Below are 25499 nucleotides of genomic sequence, written 5' to 3' on the forward strand. Positions count from 1 at the left end.
TTACGATTCACAACAGTAGCAAAATTACAGTTATGAAGTAGTAAGGAAAATAATTTTATGGTTGGGGGTCACCACAACATGAGAAACTGTATTAAAGGGTTGCAGCATTACGAGTTAAGAACTACTGCCTTAGGTTCCAATAGAACCCGACCTTCTCTCTTTCCCTCAGTTGAATCCTTGACTTTTCCAGAAAACCAGTGAATGAAATTCATCCTTGTGTTTGTTACATTGTTTTTTTTCTTCCTCGGCACTCTGCAATTATTTGTTTCTTTGTATTCAACATCATTGCCTTTCTGTCTCCCTGGAATTTAAGAACTATTAGAAAAAGAAGGATGTGTTTGGCGGTTTGGCCCTGGCCTTTAATCCCAGCACTTGGGAGGCAGAGGCAGGTGGATCTTAGTGAGTCCCAGGTCTCTCTAGACCTAGAATTGCGCAACACAATAACCAAACAAATCTCCTAATTAACTAAGGAATAACAGGTATTTATATTTTATCTAGCTGAATCTTCACAGCTTTAATGGGTAAAGGCTATCTCCACTTTACAAATGAAAAATGTTAAAACCCAGAATCAGCTGAATTTAACTAAAAATTCAAACCCAAGCCCAGCTGACAACAAAACTATACTATCACTCACTGGGTTGTGCTGCCCACAACATCAGAAAATCTCGGGAAGGCACCGCATCACAGTTCGAAGTTAGGAAAGACTTCCCCTTGTTCCCTGAGAAACCGCTGTCTTCCTCCTCTTCCAGGCAGTGGATTGTGTGTCAGTTTTCACCTTCACTAGAAAAGCACAAGGCTAAATAAAACTGAAGTACAATGATTGCAGCTCCTCTTTCAGACCTAAAAAGAAGACCTAGTAGTGATAGGAACAAATCCTAGGCTTTCACTTTAGATGCCACTGTCCTGAGTTCCCCTGTGTATATCATCATGGCCTTTGTGGGACAGGAAAAAAAATGGACACCAGATAGATGAATGAGATGAAACATAGAGTAATAAATGGGCTGCTCCCAATGGGTGGCCACTGATTGGACTGGAACTAGGACTTAACTGCCAGGGCAACCCCATGTTGGATAGCTAGCTACTGATGAAGTGGCTCTGGGTGGACAGTTCAACCACTCCCCCAGTCCCACAGTCCCCACAAGAGCAAATGAGTTGGTGTGTCACCTTCATATCTCTCTCCCTCTCTCTTATTTTTTTTTAATTTTTCCAGATAGGGTTTCTCTGTGTAGCAGTGTTGGTTGTCCTGGAACTCACTTTGTAGACCAGGCTGGCCTACAAACCCGCAGAGATCCACCTGCCTCTGCTTTCCAAGTGCTGGAATGAAAGGCATGTGCCACCACTGCCAGGACCATGGGCAGAGGGTGCCATGTGCACTTTCATCTCTTTTTTCCAAGAATAACAATTTGCTTTTTGATCTGGAGTGAGAAAGGAAACCTTTAACTGGATACTCAACTGTAGGAGGAAGCCACTTGTTGGTTCCCAGCTGCTCAGCTCTGAAATAATCACACAAAAATTGTATTAATTAAATCACTGCTTGGCCCATTAGCTCTAACTTCTTATTGGCTAACTCTTACATCTTAGTTTAACCCATTTCTACTAATCTGTGTATCGCCACGAGGCTGTGGCTTACTGGCTAAAGTTCCCAGTATCTGTCTCCAGAGGCTTCATGGCTTCTCTCTAACTCCGCCTTCTTCCTCCCAGCATTCAGTTTAGTTCTCCCTGCCTAGCTCTGTTCTATCCTATTACTGACTCAGGACAGTTTCTTTATTAACCAATGGTATTCACAACATACAGAGGAGAATCCCACATTACTCAACCAGTATTTAAAGCATTCAAAGGAATTTGCCTGTACCCATGAATTCACAGTATGCATTGAATCTTTCAGTGTGCATTAAGCTATGAGAGCATTTTCTATGTAAATCTAATGTCACATTCACCTCAACCTCATGCTGTACCCGAAATGCAAAGGCTGGGGTTGAACTCAAGCAATCTGACTCTGAGGGACATCTCTGAACATTATCCTATACTTCATCCCCACTATGGCTAATCTATAAGGTGAATGTTAGCAAATTGTCTCTGAAAACAAAGCAGCAAACTGCTGCGTGGCCTGGAAAACTCACTTCATGGGGCCTGGGGATGTAGAATGTGTGCTTAGGATGCACAAGGTGCTAAAGTCCATTTCTTTCATCACAAAATAGATTTCAAGGACAAGTGCTAAGAAGACAAAACAAAGAGAACGAGGCTAAGTATGATGATTTAAATTTGAATCCTGGTACTAACTTGTTTCTCATTTCCTTTTCCTGTCCTCCAGTTTTCGTCACCCATGTGGTCATTATCGCTACTTTGCTTAGCACACAGAGCTGTGTAAAAGTTTTCTGATGTAATGGATTTTAAGAGTTTTTTAGATTTGTTTATTTTATGTGTGTGAATGTTTTGCCTGCCTGTATGTGTGTGTGTCATGTGTGTGTCTGGTACCCCTGGAGGTCAGATGAGAGCATGAGATCCCTTGGAAATGCAGTTACAAATAGTTGGGAGATACAATGTAGATACTGGGAAGCAAACCCAGGTCTTCTGCAAGAGTAGCCAGTGCTCTTAACCACTGAGCCATTTCTCTAGTCCTAAGATTTGAGGACATTTTATATTTTATAAACAAACTAAACCAGTGAATAAGATCCTTGCATGCAGAAGACAAAACCCAAGGTAGAGTCCCAGGAAGAGAGGAAAAGCAAGCCAGTTCCAGAGGGCTTGTCTCACTGCCCATGTTTAACATAAGGGGCTTCTTCTCCCCGCCTGACCTTCCTCTCCCCTTTCCTGCTATCCTTCACTTCACTCTCTCCTGCTATATTCAAGAGTGAAAAATATTCTCCCAGCTTCTTGAAGACTCTTTGAAGTAACCCAAGATGGAAAGGCTGACCGAAGGAGTGTGGAAGCTTCCCAGAGCCTCCAAGTCCCCCTGGGAGTCCTTCAATCCCTAAAAACACTAGGCCCTGCTGAGAAGCTTTTGTGGCTTAGCCTCCAGTCCTCACAAACTTCAGTAGCATCCTCTTTACCTGCTAATCTGCCTCATCAACACAGTAAGTTTCCAGCTGCTGAAAAACAACTTGTCCAAAGCAGGCAGAAATTGAAATAAGTCATGTTTCCTGATTCAAAATTGTTTAGATGTGAATTCAGGATAGACAGCAAAATTTTGGGACTGCCTATCTTATCCAACTAATTTTGCATAGCCCCAGCCCAAGTTACATGAACTATGGCATATTTACTCTCATAGTGCCCGCGAAGGAGCTTAACCATGGATTGAAATATCATTTTGTAGGTTTGTTTCTAGGCCTTTAAGTTTTGGGAGATTATATATGATTACATCATTCCCCCCTTCCCTTTTCTCCCTTTGTTATACCTAAATCCATGGGTATAACAAAGCCACAAAAGCCAACAAAGGAAACTGAGTCTCATATGTAAAAGCAAAGAGCCTTTTTTTTTATTAAGGATTTCTGCCTCCCCCCCTCATCCGCCTCCCATTTCCCTCCCCCTCCCCCGATCAAGTCACCCTCCCTCATCTGCTCGAAGAGCAATCTGGGTTCCCTGACCTGTGGGAAGCCCAAGGACCGCCCACCTCTATCCAGGTCTCCGAAGGTGAGCATCCAAACTGCCTAGGCTCCCCCAAAGCCAGTACAATCAAGTTAGCAAACTCGGTCTCTCGGCATCTCCAATGTATTGGAATAACCAGAGAGCCCCAAGAATTGGGTTTTTATAGTAGTAAAGGTGGGGGTGAGGGGTCTCTGAGGTTCAGGACCCCTGATTGGCTGACATTTGTCTAGGGGTGCCCTGGTGAGGTGCTGGCGGGTGATCCTAACTACAGCGGTTGGAATATCAGGCATTTCCTTTTAATGCCCTGCCCTTGGGTGAGGGTCGGGTTATCTCAGCCTGTGGTTCTTTTCTGCCACCAGGTATTGCTTCAGGGCAAACCACTGAGACCCAGGCCTCCTATTTAAATTCAGAGTCCCAGGTGATGTGGTTGGAAGTAAAGAATTTTCTTTTGATGACCAATTATCATGGCTGGCCCTCACACCTTCAAACCCTGCCAGGTACCACGATTCCCTCTTTAAAATTCATGGTTTCTTTTTTTTAATTGTCGTGGTGTGTGTGTGTGTGTGCATGTGTGTATCAGGGCCTGTTTTTAACAAGCAAGAAAGGAACCTATCTATATTCAAGAAAATATTACAGAGACTTTAATGAGAATATAATACTTTAACCAAAATCATGAAAGTGGGTATTTTTAAAAATAATATAAACTATATGCCATTATTAGAATTGTTACTTTTATTCTGTATCCGGTGATATGAATATAAAACAAGGAGAGCAGAGCCCTGTGTGTGAGCTTAAATTAAAATTTCCAGTAAGTATAAACTATCTCCCAGGATTTTTCAGACAACACATGCTGTCCCTACTGATTGGAGTGGATCAGTTCAATTTCAGTCCTAATTCAGTGTAGAACAAGGGGTTTTAAGATGTGGTCCACAGGTTCTTCAGGTAACCTGAAATTCTCGAGGGTCTATATGGGTTAAAACTCTTTTCATAATAATACTAATTAACTATTGTCTTTTCCCCATGTTGATATTTATACCAACGGCCCAAAAGGACTCTGGTTTAAATTGCTGGTGCTTTGTCAGAAAGCACCAGTACACTGTGTCCTAACAGCCATTGTATTCCTCACAAAATGGTCTGGTACTAAACAATATGTCAGTTTCACTTAAGAATGTCTTTTATGAAGCAGTTAAAAAAAAAAGTTAATTTCATTGGCTCCAGGCCTTTGATGACAACAAGCCTTTTACTCTTCCGTATGTTGAAATGGAAATTCCGTATGAAGCCCTTTTTTCAAAGTTTATTGAGCTGAAATTCACAGAACAGTTAATTAATCAAGTTAAAGCAAACAAGCCAGTGGCACGTAATAGCATCAGTGTTATGCAACCGCCTCCTTTATCCTATCCCAACATTTCACCGCTCAAAAAGAAAATCCTGGGACCTACATTATCTCAAGGAAGAGCCTTCTGCCGTCGTCCAAGCTGCAGGTGAACTGGTTTCTTACTTTAAGAAACACTATTTTTACATGAAAGAATGGTTAGCCTGCAACCTCCAGTTTGTCATAGTTGGTTATTTGGCTTAATTGCCTCAAAACTTCTATGAAGTTTGTAACTTCATGTAAAACAGTTTATTGTATTTATTACAATAATAAAATCAACTGGTGGTGCTTTGTTATAAAAATAAAATAACAGATGCACACCTTTAATCCCAGCACTTGGGAAGCAGAGGCAGGCAAATTTCTAAATTCAAGGTCAGCCTGGTCTACAGAGGAAGATCCGGGAGTCTGAGAAACCCTGTCTCGAAACAAAACAAAAGAGTTTTTTTCTACTGAGATGAGTGGTAATACTAGCAAAAATGAGCATTTGATAACATAATGAAATGAGCCAAGAACGCTACATAACCCAGTGAACTAGTATTTTCCATACAATCAATTCAGTATGTTACCAATCATACCCATTCCAAGTAGAAGACAGACCCATGAATTTTAGTGCAGTAAAGTCCTAAAAGTTCATTCATATAAATTACCCAACCAAACTTTAGACTCCGGCAAGCTTTAGTATATCAAGAAAAAATACATACAAGTATCTCATTTGTATGAGACAAGACTTTCTTTAGTACTTTCGCCAGAGAAAATTGCCACAAATCAAATGCAAAAACAAATGTAATAGTGCAGGTTTCGCATACAGACAAGCAGGTGCACACACATGCACATAAACAATATATATATATTGGTTTTTCAAGACAGGGATTCTCTGTAGCTTTGGAGACTGTCCTGGAACTAGCTCTTGTTGACCAGGCTGGCCTCAAACTCACAGAGCTCCACCTGCCTCTGCCTCCCGAGTGCTGGGATTAAAGGCGTGCACTACCGCCAACCAGCTAAATTTTAATATTTTTAAAGGAAGAAGAAGAAAGAAAGTTGAGAGAAGGATGTGTAGTGGGATTCAGAAGAAGTTGGAGGGGAAATAGAGGTAGATAGTGATCAGATTTCATTGCATGCAAGTATGAATTTTCAAATAAGGAGCTCATCTCCAATCCCAGCACTCGGGAGGCAGAGGTAGACAGATCTCTGTGAGTTCAAGACCAACCTGATCTACAGAGCAAGTTCTAGGCTAGCCAAAATAACATAATACAATGCTGTCTCAAAACAAACAAAAAAGACATATATACAAATGGCCAGCAGGTATATGAAAAAACATCCAACTTCACTAATCCCCTACGAAATATATATTAAAACAGAAGTATGCAGTCTGAGGAGGTGGTTCAGCAGATAAAGTGCTCACTGCACAAGCATGAGGGACTGAATTTTGGACCCCAGTAGCCATGTAAAAAAAACAGGCATAGCAGAGAATGACAGAGGCAGGAGGATCCCAGGGGCTCAATGATCAAGCAGTCTAGCCGATCAGTGAGCTCCAGATTTAGTAAGAAACCCTGTCTCAATACAATAGATAAAGACAGCAAACATAGACCTCTGACCTCCACATGTACACACCACACCACACACACGCACGCACGCACGCGAGCACACACACACACAGTTAGCTCACAAAGAAGGGTTGAAGTGTATTGCTCAATGGTAAATGTATGCTTGTATGTTTAACATGAACAAGGCCCAAATCAAACATCCAGCACCACTGCATGCCCAAAATAAACAGACATGAAGAAAGAATACAGTTCCTTTTAGGATGAGTATTATCAGTAGGACAGGCCAACAAATGCTGGCAAAAATGTAGAGGAAAGGGACCTTCACTGTTGGCTGGGATGTCAACCAGTAAAGACAGTATGGAAAACAAATGAAAATACTTAAAACAAAAAATAAAAGTGGGGCTGTGATGTAGCCCAGTTAGCAGAGTACTGCCAGACATACGTGAAACCCTGGGTTTGATCCCCCTACCTCATGACTACATATACCTGGAGCAGTGGCACATGCCTGTAATTCCAGCACTTGGGAGGTAGAGACAAGATCAGAAGGTCAAAATCGTCCTTGGCTACAGAGTAAAGTCAACTCGGACAACACAAGACCATGTCCAAACACTAAAAATAGAATCAAAATAAGATCCAGCAATCTGCCAGGCGGTGGTGGCACACACCTTCAATACCAGCACTCGGGTGGCAGAGGCAGGCGGATCTCTGTGAGTTTGAGGCCAGTCTACAGAGCGAGTTCCAGGACAGGTTCCAAAGCTACACAGAGAAACCCTGTCTCAAAAATCCAAGAGAGAGAGAGAGAGAGAGAGAGATTGATTGATTGATTACTGGTTACATATCCAAAGAAAATGATGTCCTATGTAGAACAAACATCTACCAATCTACCGACTTGTGTTCATTGCAGCATCATTCATAAGATCCAAGCAATGGAAGGAATCCAAGTGTGGATTTCAACAACGGATGAGTGGATAAAGAAATGTGGTCTATATGAGTTAGCATATTACAATAGCACAAGTGATTCCTATTGTCCTCTCAGGGAGAGCTACCTACAGCCTAGCATCAGCGGAGACTGAAAACCATGGGAGGTAGAAGGCCTGGGTTCCTGACTCAGCTGAGCCACTGACTCACTGGCTGATCCAACCTCACCAGTAGAGCCTCAGTTTTCCCATCCAGAAAATGAGAGGGTAGATTGTCATGTCCTGTGGAACCTGCCAGGCCTTCCATCATCCTCTGATTAAAGGATTGCCTCCCTTTGTTTGATGATTGCATCGGAGAATCACAGATTTGTGCCTTGAAAGGACTCAAGGGCAGGATGTCTCCCTGGCATCCACATCCTATTTCACAAATCAATAAACTGAGGCACAGAGAAGTTAAACAATTGGTTTAGCCATGTTGCAGGAGTTGGGGGGGTGGGGGCAGGACCCAGTGGGGAGAGGAGAGGGCATCGTCTATTCTTTGAGAAATGACTCTGAGGTTTGGCAGTTCAACCACCAAATGCTTTCACAAACACTCTGCAGATCCCGTAGGGATGCAAATCTCACTTGAGCCTGAGAAAATCAATACTGTAAGGCCTCCACTAGGTTAACAAGCTTGATGGATGTTTCATGTTACTAACTAAATCCACCTTTAAAAAGGTCAGGTGCGCCCCTAAATTCTCCCAGGAAAGGCAAAGGAAATGAAATTGGCAAGAAGTTAGGCAAGGGGGAGGATGGGGCAGGCTTCTCCTTCTCTTCCCCCCCCCCCTTCGACCCAGTGTAACAAGACACACCCCTCTCAGCGTCCAGTTCTCTCTGCCACAAGCTTCCCTGCAGCCTGGGCCAACTCACCAGCTACAAATAGAATCAGAACCCACTGAAAATAGCTTCTCTTCCCTCCTGTCCAGGCTCACTAGGACACCCTGCCCCACTGAGCAGGCCACAAGCCAAGAACTCAGATAGAGGGGTTATGGACCACCATCCTGGGAGCAGGAGTCCCAGTAATAGCTGACTCTTTAGTGCTGGCTCACAGCCAGCATTATATCCTCTTCCTGGCTATAGTTCTCAGGAAGCCAAAAATGAAGGTCCCTAGCTTGGCAGTGGTAGCGCAACGCCTTTAATCCCAGCACTCTGAAAGCAGAGGCTAGCAAATCTCTGTGAGTTTGAGGCCAGCCTGGTCTACAAAGTGAGTACCAAAACAAACAAACAAATGAACAAAACAGTGAGTTCCAGGACAGCCAGGGCTACACAGAGAAACCTTGTCTTGAAAAAAACAAATAAAAGAAGAAAGTCTGGGCTATTGGCTTGATTCAACAGTGCACTTGAAGCTCAGAGAGGTGAGGTGCTTTCCCCAAAGCCACACAGCCAATGGGAGGTACAGATGGAATCTGAATCCTCTCCTTCGAATAGGCGAACCATTGTAATACATTCATCTCCGTGCAAGGCCAACTAGCTCCAGATCCTTGAGGTTGAAAATGTTAACATAATTAGTGTCAGGCCCGTGCCAGGCTAGACCATCCTTGATAAGCAAATTAAAATGCCAAATTAATAATGGAAAAGACTTATTCGCTGTGACTCCACTGAAAAGAGACAAAGAGATTAGTGTCCTCCAATCCAAGTCCATCGTCATGGTCCTAACTTGAGGGTTAGATTAAACAGAGGACAAAAGATATGACTATTTGCCAGTGGTGGTGACACACGCCTGTAATCCCAGCACTCAGGAGGCAGGGGCAGGCAGATTTCTGTGAGTTCAAGGCCAGCCTGGTCTGCAGAATGAGTTCCAGGACAGGGCTACATAGAGAACCCTGTCTCAAAAAAAACAAAAAACAAAAAATGAATATGTAAGTATTCATTTGTCCTTCACTGTCTCAGGGTCTTGCAGAAAGGCGGTCTATAGTTGTGAGCACCCTAAGTCCCCTTTCTGGCTAGTACCAGGATCAGCATCTTCCTTCTCCCAGATGTCCTGGGAGGAATTTCAATCCCTTGGGACATCTTGTTTCAATAGTCCGGAGAGCCAGAAAGCCAAATACAGCTCCAGTTTAAGAATGTCTTCATTCCCAACATGCCAGCTACAAAGGGAGCTCAGATCATCCAGGCTATCCTTTGACAACTAGAGAAACTGAGGCACACAGGGAGAGCGGACTCTTCTCAAAGCAGATAATTAATGAGTAAATCAAACGCCCAGGTCTCTTGGTTCAGAGGCCAATTGTTTTCGCAGAGCAGAGGCAAACAGAATCACCCTTGTTCCCTGTCTGTGGAAACCCCGAGGGTTTTGTTTTTTGTTTTTTTTTTTTTTTCGTTTGTTTTTTTGTTTTGTTTTGTTTTTTGTTTTTTAACTTTTCGGCTTCAACAGAGCAAAGAGCTCAGAGCTCCTACCCGCTTCCGAGCTCCCAGACACCAAGTCTGGCAGACAGGGCATCCTGAGATCACCTCTTCTTCCTGCTCTGCTCAGGGTGTTTAATGATCTAGGGAAGAGAGAAAACAGCAGGACATAAATCATGGGTAACACAGGCTGGCTTTCTCCTTTGCTGAATGTGAAGCCGACGGGACCCAGCAAGGGGAGAGAATTTGCAGGAATTTGTTGGCTCATTTAAATCCAAGGTCCAACTGCACACATTTCTCCTACTCCTGAGAGCTAGATGTGTTTTGCTCTGCCCCAAGATCCCATCTGTTATAAAGTAATTCTCTAAAAGGTCTCACCTTCGGTGGTAATGACAAAGGAGGAGAGAATGAAGCCAAGGGAGCTCCGCTGGGGAGGAATTAAGTTATTTAAGAAATGTTTCAGAGGTATGAAACAATTTTACAACTAGTGTGTCAGAAAATCTCAATTCCATTTCCAGCCCAGCTATGCCTCTCTAGAGTCTGCCAGGCAGGCTGTTTCCCTTGAACTAAGGAGCCAGGTGAGATGCACACACTCCCTCAATCTTTTCTTCCTCCCTTTCTCCTTTATTTCTTTCAGAACATGTGTATTAATTTTGACAGAGGATCTATATGTAATCTCAGCTGGCTGAGTAAGAAATGAGTTTCTCAGCTGAGACACTCTGCCTTTATCAGAATTGTTGCACAACTTCCCGGAGCCTTGATACATGAATGCACATCGTGATCACACGAAAGTTACAGCTGGGCATGGTGGCTCAGGCCTGTCGTCCCTGCACTTGTGAGGTCGAAGCAAGAAAAGTGTCGCAAGTTTGATGCCGGCCTACATAGTGAGTCCTGGGCCAGCTTGGGCTGCAGAGTGGGAGCCCTGTCTTAAACCACAATCAGAAAAAGGAAATTGTAGGGTTTGCAGAACAAATTCCTGGGACTTATAAACCCACTTTGAAAATGTTGTATACTGTCTTCATAACTTGGTAAGCATATGTTCTTATATACAGCGTGACCTCCAGCTGTATTTTAGATGAATGGATGGGTGTCTAGATCCTGATTGTTGGCCTCTAGCCAGACAGCACTCTCCCTTTTCGTTTCTTTGGCTGGTCAATTTTGACACAGGGTCTCACTATGTAGCCTTGACTGGCTTGAAGCTTGCTGGTCCAAACTCACAGGTCATCTGCCTCTGCCTCACAGTGCTGGGACTAAAGAAATATGCCACCATACTTAGCTAGCTTCTGCTTCTGGAGCCTTATGTTTATCTTCTACAACAAAGTACAACAGAATATTTCTATAAAGAACCAGACAATCAGTATTTTAGCCTTTGTAAACCATATACAGTTCTACAGCATCTTCCTCCCTCCCTGCCTTCTCCTCTTCCTCCCACCCTTTCTTCCTTTCATCCTTTCTTCCTTCCTTCGTTTCTTCCTTCCCTCCCTCCTCTCTCTGAAGCGTGAAAACTTCTTAGCTCTCAGGTCAAGAACACAGGCTAGTGGTAAGGACAGAGCAAGATTTTGGCCTGACCTGTGGTTTGCTGGCTCATGTTCAACCATGCTCACTATATCTATGAATGGTGTGCAGAAATTTTCCAGGGTTTCTGCATTTTGCTTTTGTTGGTCCTTTTAAACCACCCTAGACAGTAGCCACTAAGCTACTTCCCTTTTCTAAAGCATTAGTTTTGGGGATGGCTCAGTGGTAGAGCACCTGTTTAATACACTTGGTTCAATCCCCAGTTCTCCTACACACACACACACACACACACACACGCACTACCTTATTGAAAGAATAAGACACCACATGAAGATGCTCAAGAGAATGCTAACAGAGAATATGGGATAAAACTTCCAAATTGCCAGGCAGAGGTGGTGCACACTTTTAATCTGCCATGCTGTGGCTACTATAGGCAAACTTAGTATCAGGGACTGGAGCAATGGCTCAGTAGTTAAAAGGACCTGGTTTAAAGTCCCAGCACCCACAAGGTAGCTCACAAATGTCTGTAATTCCTGTTCCAGGGAATCCATCACCCTCCTCTGTCGTCCTTGGGAGCCAGGCATACAGGTGATACACAGGCATAGCTTCAGGAGAAATACCCATGCACATAAAATAACTAAAAAGACAAAAACAAAAAATGTCTGTCAACCATTTTGCAGGTCCCCTCTCATTGGACCTCAAGCTGGTTCTAAGAGGCAAGTTAATATGATCTCCACTGATGCGCCAAGAGGCTAGTTAACGTGTTTACCTGCTCAGAGTCAGGTAATAAGTACAGTTCCCACAGCGTAAAAGCCAGTCTCCCTGGCTCCACAGTCAGAAACTGTTTCACTGTCTCCTTCTGACGGGAACCACTTCCCTGAGCTCATGATCAAGGTATTCACAGTCAATTTCTTACAGTGTCGTATTTAATTACAGAGAACATTAGCTTGATTGATAAACGTTTCTCATGCTGGCCTTCATTCAGTCTCTATTCAGATTGATTTCTTGCATTCACCCAAGTTCAATATTTGAGTTAAAATTCCATTGGGTTCTTGGCTCAGAAATAGATTTATATAAATATACTCAGTCGGTTTTTGACAGATGCCAAAGTAATCCAATAGAGGGAAAAAATCGCTTTTTCAAAGATATCTAAGTAATTGACTATCCACAGGCAAATGAATAAACTTGGATCACATAAAAAATTAACTTGAAATGGATTTACGGCTTAAATGTAAAATGTAAAACTATACAACTTTTAGAAAGAAAAAAGAAAATCTTTGCAACCTGGGGCTAGGCAAAAAGTCTTTAGCTCCAACATCAAAATACAACTCATAAAGGAAAAACTAGTAAGTTATCAAACTTATCATAATTAAATACTCTATTAACCTTATCAAAATTAAAAACTCTATTGACAACAGCATAAAAGAAATGAAAAACTTACAGACTTGAAGAAAATATTTGTAAACTATATACCCAGCAAAGAACTTACAACACCCAGCAGTTAAAACCCAGACACCCAGATATGGTGGCACACGCTTACAAGCCCACTCAGAAGCTTGTGCCAGGATTGTGAGTTCAAAGCCAGTTTGTATTATGTCATAAGTTCCAGACTAGCGGGGTTATACAGTGAGACTTTGCCTCAAAAAATAAATAAATAAAAAAATAAAAAACAAAAAACAGTCAAATAGTGGTGGTGCATGCTTTTAATCCCAGTTCTTGGGAGTCAGAGGCAGATCTCTGTGAGTTTGAGGCCAGCCTGGTCCAGGACAGTCAGGCAGTTACACAGAGAAACCCTGCCTCAAAAAAACTTTTAAAAAAGGAAAGAAAGAAAAACAAACAAACAAAAACCCCACAAACATCAAACCAATGGGAAAACTGGAAAAGATGTGAACAGACATTTTACTAAAAGCAATGCATAATGGCAAATGGACATGAAAGGATACACGCATCGTCAGAACTGCTAAAGTGAAAATGTACGGCAGTGCTGGCAGCTGGCGAGGATGCAGAGCCACCAGACTGTCCACACTTGTCAGTGTGCACACCACACGCAAAGTCACCGTGGGAGAGATACGGCAGCTCCCACATAACTCAACACCTAACGAAGACCAGGAACTATGCCCTTGGGCATTTACCCTAGAGAAATCAACTTAATAGTCAGACAAAACTTCTGCATGCTTGTTCTAGAAACTTCATTTCTAGTAGCCCCAAGTGGAAAACCACCTCTCCCAGACGTCCTTTAGTGGACGCATTTTAAGCACACTGGTAAATCTATTCCATGGAATACTACTCAGCAGCAAAAAAGGAAAGAGCTTTTGCCACTTGTAGCATCTTTGTTGGTTTTCAAGAAAATCATGTTGAATAGAGAAAAAAAATCCAGGCTGGGGAGATGGTTCTGCAGGCACTTATCACCGGACTGAAAATTTAAGTTTGATCCCTGGAACCCATATCATGATAGGAAGGAGCCAACTTAGGAAAGCTATCCTTTGACCTCAGCATGCATGCACCACATACAGACAAACATCACACACACACAGCACACACACACACCTCATACACACACACCACCACCACATACACACCACACACACACTGCTGCCACCACACACACACACACACACACTACTACCACTACATACAAACACCACACACATACCACTACCACCACATACACACCACACACACTGCTGCCACCACACACACACAGCACACACACACACCTCATACACACACCACCACCACCACATACACACCACACACACACTGCAGCCACCACACACAAACACACATACACTGCTGCCACCACACCACACACTCACACACTGCTGCCACCACACACACACTACTACCACACACACATTAGGTGGAGGCTTATTCATTCCCTGCTGCCCAGACCCGAAATAATCACATGGAAACTATATTAATTGAAACACTGCTTGGCCTATAAGCCTATAGGGCCTCTTGTTAACTAATTCTTATATCTTAAGTTGACTCATTTCTGTTATTTTATATTTTACCACGAGGTCATGGTTTACTGGTAATGTTCCGGTGTGTCTGTTTCCTAAAGCAGCTACATGGCATCTCCCTGACTCCACCTTCTTTTCTCCTTCATCTCTCCTTGGAAATCCTAGCACCTGGGAGGCGCTCTATTCTGCCCTGCCAGAGGCCCAAAGCAGCTTCTTTATTAACCAATGGTAACAAAACACATTCACAGCATACATAAAGAAATCTTACATCTCACACACACACACACACACACACACACACACACACACATATACACACACACCACTACCACCACACACACACATACAAATGAATAAATAAATAAATAGCTGGAGAGAGAGATGGCTCAGCGGTTAAGAGCTCTTGCTATTCTTACTCCAAAGGACATGAGTTCAGTCCCTAGCACCCACATTGGATAGCTTGCAGCTGCCTGTGACTCTAGCTCTGAATCTGATACCCTCTTCAAGTCTCCTCTAGCACTAGTGCACATGTGGTATGCACACACAGACACATACACACACACACACACACACACACAAATAAAAACTAAAAATGAATCTTCCTTTAAAGGATGAAAGTATGCTCACACCAACAGCAAATATATTAAAATTGGAACAATACAGAGAAGATTAGCACGTTCTCTGTGCAAAGATGACTCAAATCCATGAAGTATTCCATATTTAAAAAATAATGATAAGCTGGGAGATGGTGGTGCATGCCTTTAATCCCAGCATTTAGGCAGAGGCAGCCAGATCTCCATGAGTTTGAGGCCACCCTGGTCTAAAGAGTGAGTTCTAGATCAGCCAGGGCTGTTACACAGTGAAACCCTGCCTCGAAATAACAACAACAACAACAAAACTTAAAAATACTATCTCAAGCCATGCAGTGGTGATGCACACCTTTAAACCCAGAATTTGGGAGGCAGAGGCAGGCTTTGAACTCAGCCTTGTCTACAAGAGCTAGTTCCAGGACAGGCTCCAAAGCTACAGAGAAACCCTGTCTTGAAAATAAAACAACGGGGGGGAGGGGACAATAACAACAACAAAAACCCTATCTCAAAAGCATACATACTGTGTTGGTTAATCTTGATTTTTAACCTTACAAGTTCTCAAATCACCTAGAAGACAAACTTCTGTGAAAGAGTTTCTTCCTTCCTTCTTTCTTTCTTTTTTTATTTTTTTTCATGACAGGGCTTGTCTGGCTAGTCCTAGCTGTCCTAGAACTCGCCTTGTAGACCAGGCTGACCTCGAACTCACAGAGATCCCCCTGCCTCTGCCTCCCAGGTGCTAGGATTAAAAGCGTGCACCACCACCGCCTGGCTGTGAGCGAGTTTCTAGGTTAATTGAGGTGTGAAGGCCTATCCTAAACACAGATAGTCCCATCTTATAGACTGGGGCACCGCCCTGAAGAAAAGGAGGGAATGAACTGAGACTGCATCCACTTTTCTCTGCCCGGACCTGGAGGCCAAAGTAAGCCCTCCGATCTCTGGCTTGCTCTTGTCAGGTATTTTGTTGCAACAATGAGAAAAATAACCAATACACTGTGTGGTTCTATTTATAAAGCATCCTTTATGTGAGCTGGAGAGGCAGTAAGTAGGTTGGCGCTCACTAGTAAGGAGGGAAAACAGAACGCGGTGGCTGTAAAGGGAGGCACAAGGCGTCCTTTCAGTGGGAATGTTCTGTATTCCAGCTGTGGGGGCAGCCAAGCAGTTCTACACACATGAAAAAAGTTATAGAAATAAACATACAGATGCCAAAGATAAAAGCATACACGAAGGCTGAAAAAAACTGGTAAAATCTAAAAATGGACAAATTGTGTTACGTTACATGTATTCATTCATCCATCTAGTCATTAATTCATTCTTTTTTGGTTTTTCATTCATCTTTAAATTTTTATTTCTTTTTATGTGTTTGTTTTGCCTGCATGCCTGGTACTAGTCCCATGGAAGTCGGAAATGGAAGGAGGTGTCAAGGTCCCCTGGAACTCAGGTTAAGGATGCCTGTGAGTCACCATGTGAGTACTAGGCATCAACGTGGTACTCTGCAAGAGTAACAAGTGTTATTAACCACTGAACCATATCCCTGGCTACATAACCCTGGCTGGCCTGGTACTTGTTATGTAGCCCAATATGTACTCAACTTCACAACCAACCTCCCAACAGCTTCCCAAGTTCTAGTATTATGGACATAAGCCACACCTAGATGGTAGGCCACAAGAATGTCAAGTTCCTAGTTATGATAGTTACACGTGCTATTACCATAAACTGGGCATGGTGGTAATGATACCTGTATTCCCGTGGTGCCTAAAATCCCAAATATTCTGGAGGCTATGCAGGAGGATTATGAGTTTCAGGCCAACATGGGACTGAAAGACTGATGGTTAGCGTTTGTCAACTTGACACAAGCTAGAGTCATCTGGGAAGAGAAAACTTAGCAGAAACCCTCCACCAGATTGACCTGTAGACATATCTGTACGGCATCTTCTTGATTAATGGTCAATGGGAAGACCCAGTTTACTGAGGGCAGTGCCCCTCCTGGACAAGTGATCTTGAGCTGTATGAGAAAACAGGCTGAGCAAGCCATGGGGAGCAAGTCAGTAAGCGGCATCCCTCCATGGCCAAGGAATGCCTTCAGCTCTGCTCCTGCCTCCAGAGTCCTGCTTTGAGTTCCTGCCCTGACTTACCTTCATGATGAACTACAGACTATCAGCTAAAATAAGCCTTTCCTCCCAAGTTGCTTTTGCTCCTGATGTTTATCACTGCAATGAGAAGCAAACTAAAACACAAAGCAAGACCCTATGCTTAAATTAATAAATACCGATCAAGATAGTACCTATGTGGGAGTGAAAGGATTAGGGGTTTCTTAGAATGATGTATTTCTTCATTTCGTCCCTTTCTTTCTTCCTTCCTTCCTTCCTTCCTTTCTTCCTTTCATTTTTTCCTTTTAACCTGTTAATTAATTTTGGCTTATAGTTTAAAAAAAGAATAAGAATCTACTGTGGTGAGCAGGAATGGTGGCAAGTGGCAGGTAGGGTGGTTTTATTTATTTATTTATTTATTTTTGATCTTTCAAGACAGGCTTTCTCTGTGTAACAGCCAGCCATAGCTGTCCTGGAACTAGATCTTGTAGACCAGGTTGGACTTGCACTCACAGAGATCCACCTGCCTCTGCCTCCCAAGTGGGGATTAAAGGCATGCGCCACCACCATCCAGCTCAGAATGATTTCTTTTTTTTTTTTTTTTTTTGATTTTCGAGACAGGGTTTCTCTGTAGCTTTTTGGTTCCTGTCCTGGAACTAGCTCTTATAGACCAGGCTGACCCCGAACTCACAGAGATCTGCCTGCCTCTGCCTCCCGAGTGCTGGGACTAAAGGCATGTGCCACCACCGCCTGGCTTCAGAATGATTTCTTATAACTACATTTAAACCCATAGTTATCTCAAAAGGGCTTTGTTGTTCTTAACTTCCGAGATGGTTGCTTCATGGCTCAAGGTGAGTTTGCCATTTAGTTGGTCACTTAGCTCACCTCTAATAACTTGTGTTCTCCATACATCATCTCTTTAACACAGCCAGGGAAGAAAAAAACACTGTTATTATGACTCCATTTAACAAAGGAGGGAATGGCAGCTCCGCGGGCGAGAAGTCACACTCTAGTCCACAGAGATGAAGAGTCAAGCGCAAACCAGAGCCTCCACACCCACGACCTTCGCACCGCACCTCCACTCTGTCAGTGGTCACCTCTCAGATCTTTGCCGAAAGACTAGCCAAGGTTTTCCTTCTCTGGAATTCCTTGAGATTCCCTTAGATCTTTCCAGTTCTCAAGACTAAGTGTAAATCCCAGGAGCATCACTTGAACTGTGTCCCCTTAGAAAGTCGCTGCAGCTTCAGTCCCTAAGTCGGAGCTGGAAATTCCAGCTTTGTCGGTGGATCACATAAAGCAATGCATTTCAAAGGGCTCTGGGCGCACCAAAGGGGGCAGTTATTATTAATAACAGGGGACGATGACGTAAAGGCTAAATATAGGCCACTCGGTCCTCTTTATCCTCTGGTTTGATGGGAGATGCTTTGAGGCTGAGTTTTAGACCTTTATTTTGTCTTAGCACCTTCTGAATGTTCCCTAGAATGGCCGGTTCCCAGGAGGCCTTGCTAGCTATGGTTCTGACAGAAACATGGTCAGAAAGAAAAGTAGAGTATTGATGATAAAAAAATAAAAAGCCTTGTGCCTAAGCAAACTTTTCTCATAAACTGTGAAGAGAACAGAGTATGGTCTTAGTCAGAAACTGGCCCCTGGACTTCCTGTCGCATAACCCCAGGTAACTCCTTGTTTTCGACTTTGTAAGGGTGGTCTCTGTCTTTTCAGGAGCACACAAGAATGTGGAATTTGCAAAGTACTTTAAGGTACACCATGCCCTTACTATTTATACCAAGCAGGCCCCTTGGCTGGCTTCAGGGCAAGGTTTTTCCACATAAAATCAAGCTTTTTGTGTGCTTTCCCAGCTATGACAGACAACCTTGCGAATTCGCAAACAAACTCCTCAGCTTTATTACTGGTGCCAGTAACACGGCTTTTAAAGGTACCTTTCATCTCCACATCTTAAGCAACGTTGCAAACAGTAATTAAAGCTCCCCGATGAGGGAGGAGGTACATATTATCCAACACATTTCCAAACAGGTGAACCCAGACTTACAAATTAAAGACCTGGCCATAGGTCACCAGGGGTTGGAGCAGGGAGGAGAGTAGCAATAATTCTAGACTTAGAAGCCAGGGGTGGTGGCTCAGGCCTGTAATACCAAGACTTGGAAAATGGAGGCAGAAGGATTAAAGAGGTTCATGCTCAGCTACCTATGGGGCTAGCCTGAGCTACATGAAACTCCACCAAAAAAAAAAAAACATTCTAGACTTCCCAACTCTTGAATTCACCAGGGCTTTGGGTAGTAAGAGCCTAAGAAGCAAAGTGGAAGTGACCCCTCAGAACTGGCAGAGCTCATACAGTGATTACAGGGGCTGGGAAGAGGAAGAGGAAGGAGCCTCCTCTTAATAGTACAAGAAAAGGAAGGAAGAAAAGGAGGACGGGGATGGATATATGAGGGAAAACAGGTGGGTATACAGATGGATACCCAGATACATAGATGAATGACAAGAGCTGAAGAAGGAAGGAAGGCACTTAGAAAACACTGTAAGTATATTTTATTCTTGAATTTGGTTGAAAGCTCACCCCAAGACTCAAAGATCTTTGTGGAAGAGAAGGGCAGAAAGACTGCAAGAGCCAAAAGAGGTGGATAACTCCCAGGACACTGTTTCCCAGGCATGAAAGGGCCAATGATCTGAAGAGGGAGTGTGGCAGCCTGCACACCACCTGCGGAGGCTCCACCCAGACAACGTGTTCTGTCTACAGACAGAAGGACACGTGAGTCACCTCTAGCTGAAGAATGCTGAGCATTTGATAGCTGTTGGGAGAGAGAGGGCCAGTCTTTTCAAAACAATGTGACCCCTTGTAGCCTGACCATACCGTGGAGCAGACATGAATCCCGAGAGTGGGTGGGTGCCACAAACTGGATTCAGTCAGGAAAGAAAACACTTAATCTCAGAGTTAGGTGGGAAGGAATGGAAGGGCTGAGAGGCTAAAGGGAAAGAGTCGAGGAGTATAAATATGTCCAAAATGTGTTGAACAAAATTCTCAAAGAATTACTAAAAACATCTTTACTTAGACTGAAGGTAGAAGGAGCTTGACTAAAAGTGCCCTATTTAGAACACCTGATTTTTATAAGTAGACTAGGAAGTTGCTTTCTAAATTTAGAATTATGTACCCACAAGAAACTGAGGAAAAAGTCATAGAAAAAGGATATATATACCCATGATTCAACGTGTTGTTCCCCCTCCCCCCATAGGAACTTCTTACACAACTCTATTGTAGTATCAAAACCAGGAAGCTGCCAGAATATAATTAATTAAACTATAGACCGTAATCAGATTGTACCATTCTGGGAAGCATAAAACTTTGCTTAAACTCTGTTTAAAACTTTCATTTCTTACATGAAGTGTTCAGATTCTGAATATACAACCTGCTAGAGTTTAGGTGGCAAATGTCCCCCAAAGTCCCACATATAAAGACTTAATCCAGATGGTACTATTGGAAGACCATAGTAATATATATATATTTCTTATTACATGTATATAGTCTATATATGTATTATTCTTACTGAGGCTGGAGAGATAGCTCAGCAGTTAAGAGCACTTCTTGCTCTTGCAGAGGAACCAAGTTCAGTCCCCAGCACCCTCATGGCTGCTCACTGTAACTCCAGCTCCAGAGCATCCAACACTCTCTTCTGGTCTCCAAGGGCACTGCACACACATGATGCACAGACTTACATGCAGGCAAAACACCCATACACATAAAATAGAGATAAATAAATATTTTAAACTACATGTATTTATTTGTATTTGAAGGAAGGGCACACAGTGAGTGTGAACATGATGAGTCCAAGAGCAGCTTGCAGAAGTCAGTTCTCTCCTTCTGCCAAGAGAAACCCGGGAATTTAACACTCGTGGTCAGGCTTGGCAGCAAAGTACCTTTACCTGCTGAGTCATCCCATTGGCCTGGTGGTGACATATTTAAGAGGTAGTGCCTATTAGAAGGCGCTTAGGTCATAGTGCACATGCTCTTGAAGGAGATTATGGGTCCCATTTCTTCCCCTTTTCTCTCCTTTGCTTTCTGGCAATGAGGCAAACAGTTTTGATCTGGCATGTGCGCCTGCCATGATGTGCTGCCTCACTGAATACAACGGAGCCAGTGTATCACGGACTGACACTTCCAAAATGCGAGCCAAAATCAATCCTTGCTCTTTACAAGTTGTCCTGATGTATATCTATTTACATTATCTATATACAAATATATCTAGACTGCATTTCTTCGCTTCAATGCATCTTTTTATTTTAAAAAATTGTGTGTGTTTTTGACGGTCATCTGTTTTGTGGTGCTGGGAATGGAAGCCAGAGCCTTACATACTGCAGAAAAATATTTTACCACTGAGCTATACTCCCATTCCCCACCCCAGCCCCCATGTTTTTTCCAGGTGTGGTACATTCCCTTACTTTAGGTTGTCTGGAGGCAAAGAAAACTGATCTCTGTGAATTCAAGGCCAGCCCAGTCTACTTAGTGAGCTCCAAGCCAGGGTGGGCCACAGTGAAACGCTGTCTTGAAATAATTGATTTTCACTAATATAGATGTTATCACCACCCCCACTTCACTGTGTTCCCAGGGCTCTCGTACCCTCTTTAAGTCAGCATTCCCTCTTACACGACCACCACTCTCTCTTTCCTTTTTTTTTATTTATTTGTTTATTATATATACAGTATTCTTCCTGCAGGCCTCATTACAGGTGATTGTGAGCCACCATGTGGTTGCTGGGAAATGAACTCAGGACCTTTGGAAGAGCAGGCAATGCTCTTAACCGCTGAGCCATCTCTCCAGCCCCCACTCTCTCTTTTCTTTATTTTTGCTGTATGGTGCAGGGGTTGGAACCCAGAGCCTTGTGCATGCCAGGTAAACTCTCTACCACTGGGCCACAGCGCCAGCTGACGATTTCTCTTTTATTGTTATCGTTTGTTCTATCTTGGAGCCATAAATAAATCAAGCCATGTTCCTTCCTGTACCCGGCTTCTTTCAGTCAACCATGTATTCATGGACACATGACTTGGCCTGTGGCAGTGGTTCATTGCTTTTCCTTGTGGGGTGCAGTGATTTTTTTAAATTAGGTTTTAAAAACTTATTTATTTTATTTTTTGTGTATGGTGTGTTTGTATGTGTATCACATGCATGCCTGGTGTCCCAGGAGGTCAGAAGAGAATGCTGTATTCTGTAGTTGTGAGGCACCATGTGGGTGCTGGGAAGCAAACCTGGGTCCCCTGGAAGAGCAGCCAGTGCTCTTAACTGCTCAGCCAGCTCTCCAGCCCCACATTGTTGTTTGCCAGGGGTTTTTTTTTTTTGTTGTTAATGAATAGACCAAAATTGTTTGTGCATTTTCTGAGGGTGGACATAGTGGTTGTATCCAGAAATTGTATACAGTCAGATTGATTTGTTGAAGGCTCAAGATAGAACAAACGATAACAATAAAAGAGTTATTGTCAGCTGGTGCTGTGGCCCAGTGGTAGGCATTCTCAAGACCCTGGGTTCCAACCCCTGCACTAGACAACAAAAATAAAGGTAAGAGAGAGTAGTAGCTGCAGGAGGGAATGCTGACTTAAAGCACTGAATAAGAAAGCTGTGAGCATCCTTGTACCTCTGTGATGTCTGTTCAACCTGTGGGCTCATCCTTTTACACACATTCACTTACGGAGAGTGACAGAGAGAGGTGTGCACACACACGGAGGATGTGACAATCTGCGTGTGTTAATTTCTCCTCCTATTATGTGGGTTCTAGGACCAGAACTATATAGTATAGATTCTACAACAGTTTTGTTGTTTTTTCTTTGTGGTTTGGAACAGGGTTTCTCTGTGTAGCCCTGGCTGTCCTGGAACTCACTTTGTAGATCAGGCTGGCCTCGAACTCACTAAGATCTGCCTGCCCCTGCCTCCCAAGTGCTGGGATTGAAGACATTTGCTACCACCATCTACAGCAGTTTTTATTTTCCAAAGTAGTCATACCAAGATACCAATTTACTTCCCAGCCAGCAGTGTGTGAGACATCCACGGCACTATACAATTTTGTATCATCAAACTCTAATAAATGATTACACACAAGTCAAATTTTGATTGGTCTTGGCCCACGAATCCTTGTTTCCAAGTATTTTCTTATTCAGAACCAATAGTGGAAAAAGCACCAAAGAGATCTCAAATGCCATGGGGCAGGAAGGTGACATCATGGGTCAGAAAGTTAAGAAACTAGAGTTATCATTCTATTGGGAGATTTGGAACGGGTCACTGTACTGAACCACAGTTTGTCTTATCTCTAAAAATAAGGCAGATGGGGAGGACCATTTCTAAAGCCCCAGTTTAGCTCCAAAGGTCACCATTCCAATGTGGAAAAATGCTGATGTTGTAACGCTAAGTGAAAGGGTAGAAAAAGCATGTGCTGCTACTTAGAAAAATACAGTCGCCCAAAGGCAAGGGCTAGCGGGAAACAAACTGCTTGTGTTTTCTGTTGCTGTATATTTATTTTCTGCCCACATTTAATAATAGTTTTTACTTTGTGCTTGTGTCACTTTTAAGGTATTTGACTATGCAAATATGTATTTAATATGTTACTATAACTTGATAATATTAACATGCCCTATTAACATGTGGATTATTTTCCTTTTTTAAAATTATATGAGACATAAGATTTCATTTCCTCTGAGTACATCCTCAACTAGGCTTCTTAGATTTTTTTAAAATTGTTTAATTATTTATGAGACTGGATCTCACTACAGTATTGGCTGACCTGGGACTCATTATGTATATTAGACATTCACATAGATCCCCTTGCCTCTGCCTCTTGAATGCTGTAATTAAAGGTGTGTGCCTCCACACCTGGCAAAATTTTATTTATTTACGTGTATATATGTACAAGTTAACATATGGCACACACATACAGGCACCACCATAGCACACATGTAATTTTTTAAATTTATATTTATTTATTATCTGTCTATGGGAGGGTATACAGTTAGTATATAGAGGTCAAAGGGCAACTTGTAGACGTTGGTTCCCTCCTTCCATCATGTGGGTCCAAGGAATCAAACTCAGATCATCTGGTGGCAGGTGACTTTACCCAGTAAGCCATCCTGACAGCTGAAATCCTTTGGGGCAGGTGGAGGGTGGGGGCAGTGCTAAGAATGGAACCCAAGGATTCACACACGCTAGTAAATGGAACTCTACAGCTGACTTCCATTTACCCAACAAATATCTACCAAGCACCTTCTCTCTGTGGCCCTGAGGGACTGATGGATGAACTCAAAACAAGATCTGAATGTCTAGGAATTTGTCACCTACTGCAGGAGACAAACACAAGCAAATAGGCACAAGCAACGTGCTAAGGTTTATTTTAGGCAACCTGGGAACTTAGAGAAGGAGCATTGCTTAGCTGAAGATGGCAAAGACTTCCTGGAGTACATAGCAATTATCTGGGACCTGAAAGATGACTCAAAGCATGCCAGAGATAAAGAGGAGCAGAAGTAGAAAGAACATCCTGCAGAGCGGGACCTTCTGGGCCACAGGCATGAGACAGGAGTTTAGCATGGCCTGGTTAGGCAACACAGCTGATTAATGGTGGATGGTAGTTGGATAAGACAAGATAAAGTTGAAGAACTTACATACTAGCTCTTTTTTAAAATTTTTTTATTGTTTTTAATTGAGCTATATATATTTTTTCACTTCCCTCTCTTCCTCTCCCCTCCCCTTCTACCCTCTCCCATGGTCCCCATGCTCCCAATTTACTCAGGATATCTTGTCTTTTTCTACTTTCCATGTAAATTAGATCCATGTATGTCTCTCTTAGGGTCCTCTTTGTTGCCTAGGTTCTCTGGGATTGTGAATTGTAGACTGATTTTTCTTTGCTTTATGTCTAAAAGCCACTTGTGGGTGAGTACATATTATATTTGTCTTTCTGGGTCTGGGTCACCTCACTCAAAATGATGTTTTCTAGATCCATCCATTTACCCGCAAATTTCAAGATGTCAATTTTATTTTTCTGCTGTATAGTAAGTACTTCATTGTGTAAATGTACCGCATTTTCCTTATCCATTCTCCAGTTGAGGGGCATTTAGGTTGTTTCCAGGCTATGACAAACAAAGCTGCTATGAACGTAGCTAAGCACATGTCCTTGTGGTACAATTGAGCATCCTTTGGGTATATATACAAAAGTGGTATTTCTGTGTTTTGAGGTAGATTGTTTCCTAATTTTCTGAGAAATTGCCATACTGATATCCAAAGTAGCTGTACCCATTTGCACTCTGACCAGCAATGGAGGAGTGCTCCCTTTATTTCAATCCTCTCCAGCATAAGTTGTCATCAGACACACTAGCTGGTTTTTCGAGACAGGGTTTCTCTGTAGCTTTGGAGCCTGTCCTGGAACTAGCTCTTGTAGACCAGGCTGGCTTTGAACTCACAGAGATCCACCTGCCTCTGCCTCCCAAGTGCTGGGATTAAAGGCATGTGCCACCACCACCCAGCTGACACACTAGCTCTTATACTGCCATGGGGACCCACTG

The 25499-nt window shown here is 43.0% G+C and overlaps 1 non-coding gene across 1 annotated transcript; it reads left to right on the forward strand.

The window, feature by feature from the left end:
* The first annotated feature begins 14894 nt into the window (after window positions 1-14894).
* LOC142833251 (U6 spliceosomal RNA) lies at window positions 14895-14999 on the forward strand. Its single transcript, XR_012907380.1, has one exon. It is a non-coding gene; the product is annotated as a U6 spliceosomal RNA (small nuclear RNA).
* Window positions 15000-25499: the final 10500 nt, after the last annotated feature.

The sequence above is a fragment of the Microtus pennsylvanicus genome, chromosome 12 (assembly GCF_037038515.1).
Source record: "Microtus pennsylvanicus isolate mMicPen1 chromosome 12, mMicPen1.hap1, whole genome shotgun sequence".
NCBI lineage: Eukaryota > Metazoa > Chordata > Mammalia > Rodentia > Cricetidae > Microtus > Microtus pennsylvanicus.